Source organism: Rattus rattus, chromosome 5 (assembly GCF_011064425.1).
Source record: "Rattus rattus isolate New Zealand chromosome 5, Rrattus_CSIRO_v1, whole genome shotgun sequence".
Taxonomy (NCBI): domain Eukaryota; kingdom Metazoa; phylum Chordata; class Mammalia; order Rodentia; family Muridae; genus Rattus; species Rattus rattus.
In genome coordinates, this window is record NC_046158.1 from 141,622,536 (window position 1) to 141,635,863 (window position 13,328).

The following is a 13,328-nucleotide window of genomic DNA, read 5'->3' on the forward strand; positions in this document are numbered from 1 at the left end:
TGCGTTAAAGACGTGGCTTTGCCGCCAGCTGGCCGTTTGACCTTGGCTGGGTATACTCTGTTGAAGACGGATCTGGCTGGAAGCTCCTGGCTGTCTCTCATAGAACCTCACCCAGATGACCATGAGACTGCTCGAAAGGGGGGGACACAAGAGGGGATGGAAAGAAACTAGCATAGCAATGAAGCGGAGGAGAAGATGGGAGAAAAGATGCTACCATGACAGAAACTGAAACAGGTTTTGAGAAGCAAATGGCGAACCTTCTTTGTTAGACCTTTGCTAGAATCTACAGCATGAATGGGCATCTACCTAACATTAATTAAATTGCTTGTGTGTTTTTCCCACTCTGTCCACACCCACGTTCAAAAATATACTGCATCTAACAATTAGGAAACCAATCACATCACTAGCCTCAATATAAGACCGGGTTTAGACACTCTCTCTCTCTCTCTCCCTTCCCTGAGGTATCCTACTTATACTTATGAAATCTAAGCTTTGGGAGGAAAATAAAAATCAAAAATATATGAAAATCCTAGCATTGGGGAAGTAGAAATGGGCAGATCCAGGAGGTTGCTGGACGGGATGCCTAGCCAAATCCATGAGTTCCAGGCTAATGAGAAATCCAGAGAATTTGTCTCAAAAAATAAGACTAACAGTAAACTGGGACTGATGCCTGAAGTTAACCTCTGGCCTTTACATGAATACAGACTCAAAGTCTCTCTCACACACACACATATATACATACACACATTTACATACACACACATACACACACGCACACACAATCTATACATGCTCTTGCTGAAACAAGAATAAAGAATAGAAGGAAACTGAAATAAAATAAAAAAAAACATCAGGATTAGATGAAAATTTGTAGATTCTTAAGGAAATCTCAGAGAAAGTAAATAAAATGCAAAACACAGCATCGAGAGCAACCTAAATGGCCCACATGACCAGCCCTCCAAGCTCAACACTGGCTGAAATGGGCAAAGGAATCAAGAGGGGCATACGGACCACAGACTTGGTCCCTCATTGGCTTGGAGCAAATAATACAATCTAGGCCCATCCAAAATGCCTAGAACTTATACACTACAGGATCCATTCTTAAAAGAATTGCTCAGTGTGAGAAGAATTAGTGAATTCTGGAAGATCTGGTAGTGTTTGCCAGTTGGGGCATCAAGGCTGGGATAGGAGATCTAGGAAGAGGGAGGTGTCTCACTTGTGGTGCCCTTTCTTTTTGTATCAACACCTCCTACTTCACTGCTGTAAGCCAGTTCTTCAGAAGCATCTAGAAGAGCCCTCATACCGGAAAGGCAAGAGCTAAGAGCAGACTGAAAAGAGGACAAGAGAGCAGGATGGCTTTTAAGATGAGGACCATCGGCAACATGCCGAATGACGAGCAACCTTGAGCCCTGAACAGCTCACTCTGAGAGACCCATACAAGAGAGGCATCTTCTGTGAGTCACCATGTCCATGAACACTTCCTGTATGGGGAGAGACCTGGAAGACTGAAGAAGGCTTAGCTGAACAGAAAGTCCTCCCTGGTCTTTCAGGGCCCTGTTCATTAGAAAATACAACTACAGTCAACTGGAGAACAGTACACCCTCATGGTGACGTGTCCTGCCAAGGAAACAAACATACAGAAGTGAAGAGAAGCCTGAAGAATCCCGGCGTGTGCACACTGCCCAGTCCATGACCTGGGCAGGACCGGGGACAGGGCACTTACTCTTTCCCAGAGAGAAATTCTCCTCAGAGGAAAATAATCCTATGACTCTTCCAGAAGAATTTTGAGTTTTGTGAAACTTGAAGGCTAAACACTTTGGGGGAAGTGTTTCTCTTCCCCAAAGATACCAAAATGTTCAAGAGAAAGAATGTAAACTCAGAACAGACACTGTTTGTTTAAAATGTGAAGAGAAATCATACGGGAAAAACTCTAGTAACCAAGAACCACTAAAAATACTGTATAATCCTGAAAACTAACAGCAGTAGTCATTATTTTTCTCTCTGGTTTTCTGGATGCTGTCCCTGGCATTATTTCTCAATTAAAATGGCTTCACAACACCATGTTTATAAAGACAGAGACTAACAATGTCCTCTCTTGAAGCTTGATTAATATCTCTTCATTATTTTACTTACTATTTTCCTTTGTGCCTTTTCGTGTGTGTGTGTGTGTGTGTGTGTGTGTGTGTGTGTGTGTGTGTGTGTGTGGTATGCCTGTGTATGCATGCATGTTATTGCATGTGTGTGAGCACCTGTGTGTAATGGTGCATATGCATGTGGAGGCCTGAAGTTGACATCCAAAATCATCTTTAACTGCATTCCAACCTTATCCATGGAGGCAAGGTTTCTCAATCAAACCCAGAACTCATAGATATGTCTAGTCTAGGTGGCCAAGCTTGTCTGTGAATCCCCAGCCTCTCCCTAAAATTACAGGCAGGTAACCATGCCCACCTGGCATCTACATGGATTCTTGTGATCCAAACTCCTGTCCCTACACTTGTAAGGCAGGTGCTTTAACCACTGAGCAATTGCCCCAGATCTATTTGTCTATTATTAAGAGTTAGTTTAAGTGCCCCAGGTCTATTACTAATATCTAGTTTAAGTTCTCCCCCAAGTTTATATTATTGTTTATATTATACAGTTTAGAATTCTTGAGGATTCTCATCTATTAGATCTCTTTCATGTATGTGCTATAATATTCAAGATCATCCTATGTTCTCTTGTGTAGTAAGTGATCATAAATAAGTCATGATGTTCAGACATGTTCATGTACACAAACACACAAACACACACACATACACACACACACACACATACACACATACACACACATACACACACACACACAACACACACACACAACACATACACACACATACACACACACACACATACACACACATGCACAAACACATACACATGCACAAATACACACAAATACACACACATACACACACACACACACACACACCATATGTGCTTATTGTATTAACCCCAGTTTAAATTTTACCTCCTGCATATATATATATCCAGAAAGCACTCTGACTGTTCCAAAGCTCTTTCCTCCCACTTTCCACTTTCAAAAGAAGAGTATGAGGCAAAGCACACTGTAGGGGAACCACACCGCTCGCTGAACCAACCATCACTATAGTGTTCCCACTTTTGATCATCTCAGAAAATACATGACTCTGAACAAACTGCCGGGCCCCTCTTTGGGCTCTGGAAAGTAACGTGACAGAGAGGAACCTGAAGCCTACACTACAATAACTCAGGGTTCAGGGCTCAGCAACACGCTCACAGGATACAAATAGTCATGACAGGGGCCTGTCGCGGGATGTGACCAGCGCCACTCTCTGTAGCCATGCCAAATTTGTTGATGATGATATATTTCAGTTAGGGTTTCTATTGCTATGATAAACACCGTGTGCACGATGTGAAAGGGTGCCACAGAGTACAAGTGGCAGTCAAAGGACACATGTCCCTTTAACTTGGTTCTCTCCTCCACACTACATGCTCCAGGGATAGAACTCATGTTTCCAGGATTGTGCAGCAAACACCTTAATCCTCTGAGCAATCTTCCTGTCCCTCATACCTCATTCTGACAGAGGCACCCGTGGCCAGCCCAGCATTTGCCAATGTCTGCGACACCTGCACAGTGGCCTATCTCATGTGCCTAACCTCTTGCTGGAGCTCAGAGAGGGAATGGGGCAGGCCTTGGAGGCATGATCCGTTAGTCACTGATATACACTTACTTTCATATAAACATTTAAGATTTTCAATGATGAGAAAGAAAGAAGGAGAGGTGGGGGATGGGAAGGGGGAGGGGGAGGGGAGTAGGGAGGGAAGGAAGGAGGGAGTCACTATGGTCCACAGCTCTTCCAAAGCACTATAATTTAGGCCTTTGCCCACTGTTCTAAGACACGCTGAGCTAAACCACTATTCCAGTCTTGTTTATTATCCTATCTCTTGCCACATCTTTTCTCTTTCCACATAGCAGTCACACCTTTGAACCCTGTGAGTGGATACTGTAAAGCTACCTAGCTCATCCTGTTCAACCCAACAGGTGGTTCGGTGGGAGATTTTTAGATGATTTTTCATAAGAAGCCCCAGGCCATATCACATGACTAATGACAGCCTGCGGGCCCTGAGGATCATCTAGGAATCCTGCTGCCCATGTGGGAGTTTGATGCTGTTTTGATTCAGATCCACTAGAATTACCATGGAAGCTTTAACAGAGGTTTCTCAAAGAAGCTTATACTAGGAGCCTTCAAGGCTAGCCTTAAGAAACAGAGCTAAGGACTCGGGAGACAGCTCAGGAGGACGTGAGTTCATATGCCATGCACTCACATAAAAACCAAGCACATCATCACACACCTGTAATCCCCATGGAGGAAAAGACAGGTGATCCCCAGGGCATGTTAGTCAGGAGTCTAGTCCAGTGGGTTAGAGCTCCGGATTCAGTGAGAGACCCTGTCTTCAAAACTAATGTGAAAAGTGATTGAGAAAGGAATCTCATGTTTACCTCTAACCTCCACACATGCATTTATATGTGCCTGTGTTCACATGTGCATACAAGCATATATGCATGTACCATACACACACATATGTGCACACACATGCACACATGTACAATACACATCACACACATATGCACGCACACATGCCCACACGCATGCATGCACATATGTGAGATGTAGCCTATATACCGGGAATGTTGTGGGAGCAGCGTGAAATCACATAGCTGGATCAGTAACAATCTTCATATGAGTCTTCATCATGGCCTGATCATCTGGGAACGCTGATAGAGGTTTCAGAGACTAGCAAACCATACAGTCCAGTTCTTACTGGAAACTTACACCAAAACTAAAAAAAATAATACTTAAAAAAAAATGAGGTGACTCTTTTCCCAAAATTTCACCTTCACTTCCAACCATTTAAAATGACTTGACTGAATGTGATTAAAACAAACTCTATAAACAATACCAAGTCCTCTAAATCTGGCACTCCCCGTGTTACTTCATGGCATAGGGAATCTTCATGGCATGGGCTGGTGTGATCTTAAACCCGTGCAGAGCATCTCTGGCAGCTCCAGCCTGCCCATCATTTTCAAATTCTACAAACGCAATGTCATGTCTCCCTGGGACCGGGCGAACTTCCTTGAAACCAGGGAACTGGTTGAACAACATGGATAACATCATCTCATTCGTCTCTTCTGGTAAGTTATTAAGGAACAGAATATAGTCTGGAGGCTAATCAGGGACCTGGGGATTTGGTGCTGCGTCTCCTTGGGTATTAGCTGAATTTGGTGTTCCCTGACCAGGCTTCTTGTTTGCAGCTGCTGAGGCCTGTTCCATGGTTGTGGCTTTCTTCTTTTCCTTGTCAGCGAAAGTGCCACGCATTTTAGATATTATATCGGAATCTGTTTTTGCATACTGAATTCTCATTGGTTTACCATAAAATGGAAATCCTTATAATTGCCTCAAAGCGTTTGTGGATGAGCCCAGTTCCTTAAATATAACACACCTCACCTCACCTTCATGGTCTTTAAAGCCACAATATCTACCACATGTCCAAACTGAGAAAACAGGGCATACAGGGATCTCTTCAATTGTTTAATTTTGTCATTCATGTTGTTGATATAAATCGGGACTGACTCCTTCTAGGGATGTCAGCTCCCAGAGATGTGCACCGCTCTTGGAATTCTTGGCTCACAGATGTGCCTCTCCCCCAACTCCACTTCGCATGGCATTCCCTCATGTCTACACACAGTATCTTTCCCCTCCCTGGACCCACCCTTCCCCTTTTCATGGAACACCTGTCATACTAGATTGGAGTGCTGAGGTCTCAGTGACCTGACTTCTGGTAGAGTTAGTGCCTCCACATACATTCTTTGGGGGGATACAATTTAATATATCACATTTCTTACATCTCTTTACATGAGTTATGGGGCTTTCAGACAACTCAGTGACTTTAATCACAGGGCTCCTGGTGTGTTTATGGCAAAATGTAAAACAAAGTTTAGGGAATTATTTGTTGAGCACTGCAAGGCCTCATCTCAAGATCCCTAGGGATATGAGTCTACTGGCTGGCTTTTTTTTTTTTTCAGCCACAGCGAGAGCTGGATCTTATCGAGTGAGTCTTGAGGTTATTGGGCTATTCATATGGTAGTTGTTCAAGTCTGTCTTACAATTCTAATGTAGAGATGTATATTGTCCCTTTAACATGCCACCACACAGACATGTGACTACTGTTCTGATTTATTTTGTTGCAAATGACTGTATCCATCTTCATTCTTGGAAGGGTCCTACATTCTTGACAAATGTCACAACCAACACAGCACAACAATGTCTTTGCTTTCTTGGAAAGGGGATTCACGGATCCACCCTAGGCAGCCCCTTCATTCACAGTGTCTACTAGAAGTGTATGCCAAAGGATGGTGATTTTCTACTTCATAATCTGCTCATTTCAATTTCATTTTCTTTTATATTATATTCCGATCACAGCACCTCATTTTGAGGAAGCCTGAATGACAGGTTACCTATGTAAAAAAAATCCCCCGTTCTTAGAAGCCAGAGCCCATTAGCATACTTGTCTACACCACATACCAAGACAAGGTTTTTGGTCTCTATCCTCCTTGGCTCCTTAGAACATGAGTTTTAACAAAGCAAACATGTATGCTACTATACAATGGAAAACCACTTCCCAAGAAAAATGACTGTACTATTGATACGCCCAGAGTAACAGAAACAGATAAAAATGCTTTCTGGTCACTCAAAGTAAGAGCCAATGGATTATTATAGAACAACTGACTCTCTGCATCTGATTCTCTGCTTTCCAGTGAAAATGAAGGCATGAACTTACTAGTGGTGAGCAGGAGCTCAAGGTGCGGGCAGGGTTTCATAACTAAGCAACAGCATGAGGCAGTCTGCTCAATAATGGGGAAAAATCCCAGTGACACATAAGGGGTAAGTGCACTGGGTATGAGTGAAAGATCAACCACAAGGTGATAATCACGGATGCTTTTTACCTCCTTAGTATAAGTTTGAGACCTTAACATAAAGTTAAAAAAAAATAATCAAACACACAGCACCTAATTTGTGTGAGGCAGGAGGCTTGAAAACATGGCTCTAGGGCACCTTTTCCCTCTCTAATTATCTGAACCCCAGCCCTCCCTAAATGGCCTACTTCACGAATATGCAATCCCATGACTTAATAAACTGAGAAATAAAGGGTGGAAAAAGAGATACAATTAAGGAAAAGAGGCAACCCAAACTTTGGCCATCGGAGTAAAATGGTTGTGCTAATATCTTTGTTAATGTCTCATGGTCAGAGGAAAGAGAAAATGGCTCCCAGAATCACCGCCTTTGCCATTTTAGGGCCTCTCTGGGAGCCCAGCTGCACTACACAATGTGCTTGGAGATCTGAGCTTCCATTACAAAGTCTGTGCTTATGGTTCAGCTTAGAGGCCCCTGTAGAAAGATCACTCAGTCTCTTGGAAAGAGTTCTCAAACCTGGCAGGGCTACAAGGAAGGGCTGGGGAGTCCCTGCCCTGACAGTAGTTGGCTTGGCTTGAAAATCCTCTGTGAGCTGCATCTTAATGCACACAAAGGCTTTCTGTTGGTTTCTCAGCTTTGCCCTATGCCAGGGCAGGCTGTCCAGTGAAGTAACCTGCATCCATCTACAGAGTGGACCAGATTGGTCCACACCTCCTGATTCACAGAGCTCAGGGTAGCGGAAGCAGCTGCCTTAACGGTATACTGCACAATATATCCATAGTCTTACTGTGGGAGACAGATGAATCGATGCTATTTGAAAATAGCATCCAAAGTTCTCCTTACCAAAAGGAGAACTGAGAACCCTTAAATACCCAGCCAGTGAAGCCACATTGCTTTCTATACTCCAATCAGTCCAGAATGGAAGGGAACTCCCTGGGGCTTGGGAACCTGAGTTGTGAGGCCTCTTTCACTGTTAACTATTTCATTATTACAGAAAGTACCTCTAGAAATAAAAAAGCCAGTGACAGGTTGCTGGCTAAGTCAGAACTTAGGGTTGGGACACAGAAATGGTTAACTCTTCCTCATCCTCCATCATTTTATAGACCAGTGGTTCTCAACGTCCCTGAGACCATGACTCTTTAACACAGTTCTTCATGTTGTGATGATGCCCAACCATAAAACTAGCTCATTGCTACTTCAGACTGTAACTTTACTACTGCCATGATTTGTAGTGTAAATATCCAATATGCCGGATAGCTGATGTGTGACCCCCAAGGAGGCCTGGACCCAGAGATTGAGAACGACTGTTATAAACAGAGGGCCTTCCACTACTCTACCTAAGGGGAGCTGTAAAGAAGGGCAGAGGAACTGCTCCTTTAACTGCTGCTGCTTTTGCCATTCCCCTGACTACACTCACTAGTAGTCACCAGGTCTCAGAGCATCTCATTGCTTCTACAATGTCTTTGCCCACCTGAACCTGGGCACCAGGAATCTCTCACCTGCTCTCACCACCTTCCAGATACCATTTTCCTTCTATCTCAGGCACAGTAAGAACCCAGATGGGCAGCATCAGGCCCATAATTCTCTCTCTATCCTGGGGGTCAGCGTGAGACATGATCTACAGTTGTTCTATGCAGTCAAGTAGAGAGGTCATCAGAGCCTGAGCTTCACTCAAGCCCCATGTTCCTGGTGGAGAAAGACCTCTAGCCACATGTGTTATAGGAAACAGCTCACTGCCTAGAACCATGTTCCCCACATGGCTTATATAAAACTAAGGACAACTTTAGCTTAACTATGATAGGACCAAAGAGAGACCTTCTAAATGCTCACAGTTTGACTCAGAAGTATAACTGTACTAACCAGTAGAGACAAATTACCACAGTGTGACTGCATCAGATAGAACCTGGGCTTTCTTCGTTCTTCACTGACCCTTCCCAGGACGGGGTGACCATCAAAGAACATTGTCAACTCCCTTAATTGTCAGGCTGCCTCTCCTTCTACTCACTCTGGGGTGGTTACTTGTGCATCCACATCACCCAAACAGCTATCAGAAACAGAAGATGGTAAAGCTCTCCTTTGGCTCACAATTTCAGACAATCTTTGTCCATCATGACAGAGAAGCCATAGTGAAGTTCATGGTGACAAGAGCAAGGGCAGAGGCCCCCGAACAAGGAAGCAGGAAGAGTGACACTTTGGGAGCATTGAGCCTGGACGTCAAAAGACTTGGCTCTCTTAATTACTTACCTCTGCTAGCCAGCCCTCAGCACCCAAAGGTTCCAAGGCCTCTCAAAAGAGCACAACTAGTTAGAGAACAAACCTCAAAGCATCGTCATGTGGAAGGGATTTCAGATACAAACCAACACACCCAACCACACAGCTCTCCCCATTGTAAACCCCTTCCCTACTTTAACAGTGTCTCCTTCCTACAGTGTTGTCTTGCTGCTGTGCACAGTTATAACTTTTACTTTGTACAGATACTGTCAGTGCAGTTCAGAATGAAGAGAGGCAAAGTCTCAACTACCACTTGAGTCCTGTATACAGTTTACGAGGGATGAACTACACCATCAGGATGGAGAGCACAGATATAGGTGGAAGGCACTTACACTCGCGTGTTTATCCTTCATCAGTTAGGACTCTGAAGGAAAGATGCTGAATTGAGCTGCCCTAAATGTTTACACTACCCCACTGTTCTCTGCGGCTTCCTTCCCACTCATAACTCCAGCAAAGAGGCCCTTCTTCCCCAACTGCACCATCTACATAACTCCCTAAACATAAAACAGACCTTGCCCAGAGAAAGACATCCACTCCTCCATCTTTTTCTGAGACCTGCCACCAGGAAACAGTGCAGCACTAAAAGTTTATATCTATGCCTTGAAACTCAACACCACACACTCCTGGAGCTCTGTTCTCTTTATAGGCTGTGAAAGCACCTGTCCAGCTTTTCAGGGCTGGGTCTCAATCAAGGAAACCACCAAGGAATGGCAGCTGGGAATACAAAGGAGTTGCCTCAAGCAGGACAGCTAATGGCAGTCCGGAAAACAGGTGAAATAGATGTGCCCCGGGCTTTTCCTTCCCTGGGGTTTCTCTTCCTTCCTGAGATCAAGGGTGCTTGGACCCCACCCCTGAGCTGGAATATTGAGTGGATGACCAAGCCTCTAGGATGAGGATGAGATGGCGCTAATGTGTGCGCCCCGCCAGGGATGACAGTCGGGAAATGTGAAGGCCAGGTGGCCCAAGCCCTTCTATTCAAACATAAACAAACAAAGAGTGAGTTACATGTGCTTCAGATCTGGCAAGCAGTAGATGCCAGTCCATGAAACATCTTTTGCTGAATATATTAGGTGCCAACTGTAGGCTTTATTTTGCAAATATTAGCTCATTCAGTTGCTACTACCCCCCAAAAACATCGTTTGAATTAAAGTCAAAGACAAAGCTAAAACAAAATGAGAGAAATCCCTGTAGTCAAGGAAGAAGACCCTGGAACTTCCCACCCACCCACTCACCCATTCCATGAAGAGTATCATCAGTTTCCACTGATTGTGTATTGATTTTGTTCTATATATTCATTTAGTCTAGCTCATAATGTGTGCGTGTGTGTGTGTGTATGTGTGTGTGTGTATGCACATGCCTGTGTAGGTTAGAGGACAACATTAAGTATCATTCCTCAGGAGCTATCTACTCTGTTACTTTGACACCAATTCTCTCATTGGCCTAGAGCTAACCAAAAATAGGCAACTCTGACTGGTCAGCAAGACCAGGGATCCCCATTTCTGCCCTCTGCAGAGCTGGGATTACAAGTGAGTGGCACCACACCCAGGGGTTTGTATGTGGGTCCTTCGCATTTAACTCAGATCCATAAGCCCACACAACAGGCTTTACAGACTAAGCTATTTCCCTGACCCTAGTTCAATGGATCTTATAAACTGCATTGGGATTAAGAATCACGCAGCAAACAAACTTTATCACAGAAGCTTTAAAGGATTTTCCAGGGGTAATTTTGACAATAAGTAAGCCCAGTGTGTTGATCTCAGAGGCCATTCCCTCCACAGGACTCCAGTCTACTGTGGCAGAGCTTAGGCCATCTCACAAGGCCAGCCTGGAGTCGGAGCATGGGAAAAGGGCTAGGAGAACAATAATAAACACAAAAGGGCTCTTGGGTTATCATGGTCACAGTGATTTGAGTTTGAACAAGGTGAATGAGGTGAGTCAGAAACAGAAAAAACCCTAAGTGTATTGCAGATCCTAACTATGAAAGAGTCCTCAGCATGATGCCCATGATGGTCAAATCATGAGAGGAACAGGCTAAATGGGCAAGTCGAGCACAATGGACCACATGCCCTATGGTTCCTTTTATATAAAATGGTAGCAATGGTAAGACTATAGTATCAAAAAAAGGAGAATTTGCTGCCTGGGGCAAAGTTGTCAGGGAGGGAGGAAAGTGAAAAGTTGAGAACAGGAAAGAAGAGAGAATTTTAGGGTACGGGAACAACTCCACAGGTGAATTTCACAAGGTTACACGGTTCCGCAGCGTAGCCAAGTGTCACCCTGTTGTGCCTTTTAATGTTATGAACTAGAAGTGGTATCTTGATGAATTTTCAAAAGGGTGGGAGTGGCAAGGGTGGGAGTGACATGCACATTCAAAAGATTTAGGGCCCTTCATACAAACAAAAGGCAAGATTTGCATTCTTGCTTTCAAATTTCTCCCTTTGCATTCTCAGAGGGAGAGAGACAGAGAGAGAGAGAGAGAGAGAGAGAGAGAGAGAGAGAGAGAGAGGAGGGGGATTGAGGGAAGGAGGGATTAGAGAGAGAGGAAAGAGGAGGTAGGAGGGAGGGATTGAGGAGGGATGAGAGAGAGGAGATGAGAGAGAGAGAGAGAGAGAGAGAGAGAGAGAGAAGAAGAACTGCGCTGCACATCTGAGTCCTTCCTTTCAGACCGGGCTCTAATCAGTGCAGAGAACTGGGTAACAAATAAGACCAAGAGGGTTTAATTAAACTGAGCAATCATTAAACTGGATTTAAGAGTGCCTGTGTTTGCAAAACAACAAAATATTTACAGACATTTTCCTCATCCCCTTCATTAGCTTCAGACTCCACAGGAAATATGGAGGTTGGGAGCAGGTCCTAATGAGATCCTGTGAATTTTAACTACTGAGGTTACGGTGGCAAGAAGACAGCACGGAAAAATGCCTGTGATGAAGTGGGGAGCAGGAGAGCAGGGTACCAAATGATCTAGTACTAGTCCTTCTCGTCGGGTTTCTTCCTTTTTCTTTTTTTTAAGAAGGAAAGAAGAAACTACATGTGTATTAAAGAAGTAGCATGCAGTACAGGGCTATGAAAAATCCAAGTATTAAACCAGCAACTGTATAGAGCGGTTATGTTTAGGAGAATCTTTTTTTAAAATCTCTCTTTTCCAACATTGATCAACTATGGCTTTGTTGCCTCCCTTTCTTTCAGAAAGGGTGTTGATTTAGTTGTGTCGGAGTCAGTCATACTACTATCCTTTGGCTGTTCCTGAGAACAAAGGAAAAAGAAAAACAACCTCAAGTTTCCGTGCCCTTGATGCCCATTAGACCTGCTACCCAGCTTCTCAGAGAAAACAGGAGAGTGAACTGTTCTTTTCAAGGTCACCTCTGACCTCTGGCTGAATCCGAAGGTCAGAACTCAGTCCCTACCATGCTGACTCAACGGGCAGTGTTGCTGGAGTTGGTACCCCTCCCCCCACACATGGCCTGCTCCAGGGTTCCAGCTCTACTATTTCCTTGTTGTTCTTCCAGTCTACTGTCTTCCGCCCTACAGAAGCCGTGGTTGCTGATGTCAGTCATGTATCTAACGTATGTCTGGGAGGGCCAGTCATACCTCTGGCATATTCTACCACAGCACCTGGAGATGCTAACTGAAATCAAGAATATTAAAGGTTACCACTAGGGATCTCTGTTCACAGGCAATAAGAAAATGAACAAAGTCACAGGCTGCGAAATAGAGAGGGGTAGGATTCTCAACAAAATGAAAAGTACAGACCCTAACGGAAGGCACGCCATAGTGGTGGTTAAAGAACACTCACTATCTACTCAGAACAGTACATTTCTGTGCCTCAAGCTGGACTTGAGGCCCATGGCTTTGCAATCTCTAAATCAAATGGCATCAAAAGCTCTTAAATGTGCAAGACCTCGGGGAGTAAAACTGATTGAAGGCTTCCAGACAGTGGGAAATGCCTGCATAGAACTTGCCAGGTGACAGATGGCCACACAACACCCACGCGCACCACCACCTAGGTGACAACACATTCTCACATGGATCTTCCCAGTCATCCGAATAATAGTCCCCAAGAGGCAGGTT

General features: G+C 44.3%; 1 protein-coding gene and 1 pseudogene across 1 annotated transcript in view; both read right to left on the reverse strand.

The window, feature by feature from the left end:
• Positions 1-13,328, reverse strand: part of Ptprt (protein tyrosine phosphatase receptor type T) — a 1,079,747-nt gene that overhangs the window by 802,534 nt on the left and 263,885 nt on the right. The gene's annotated exons all lie outside the window — the stretch shown is intronic.
• LOC116899984 lies at positions 5,004-8,571 on the reverse strand (annotated as a pseudogene).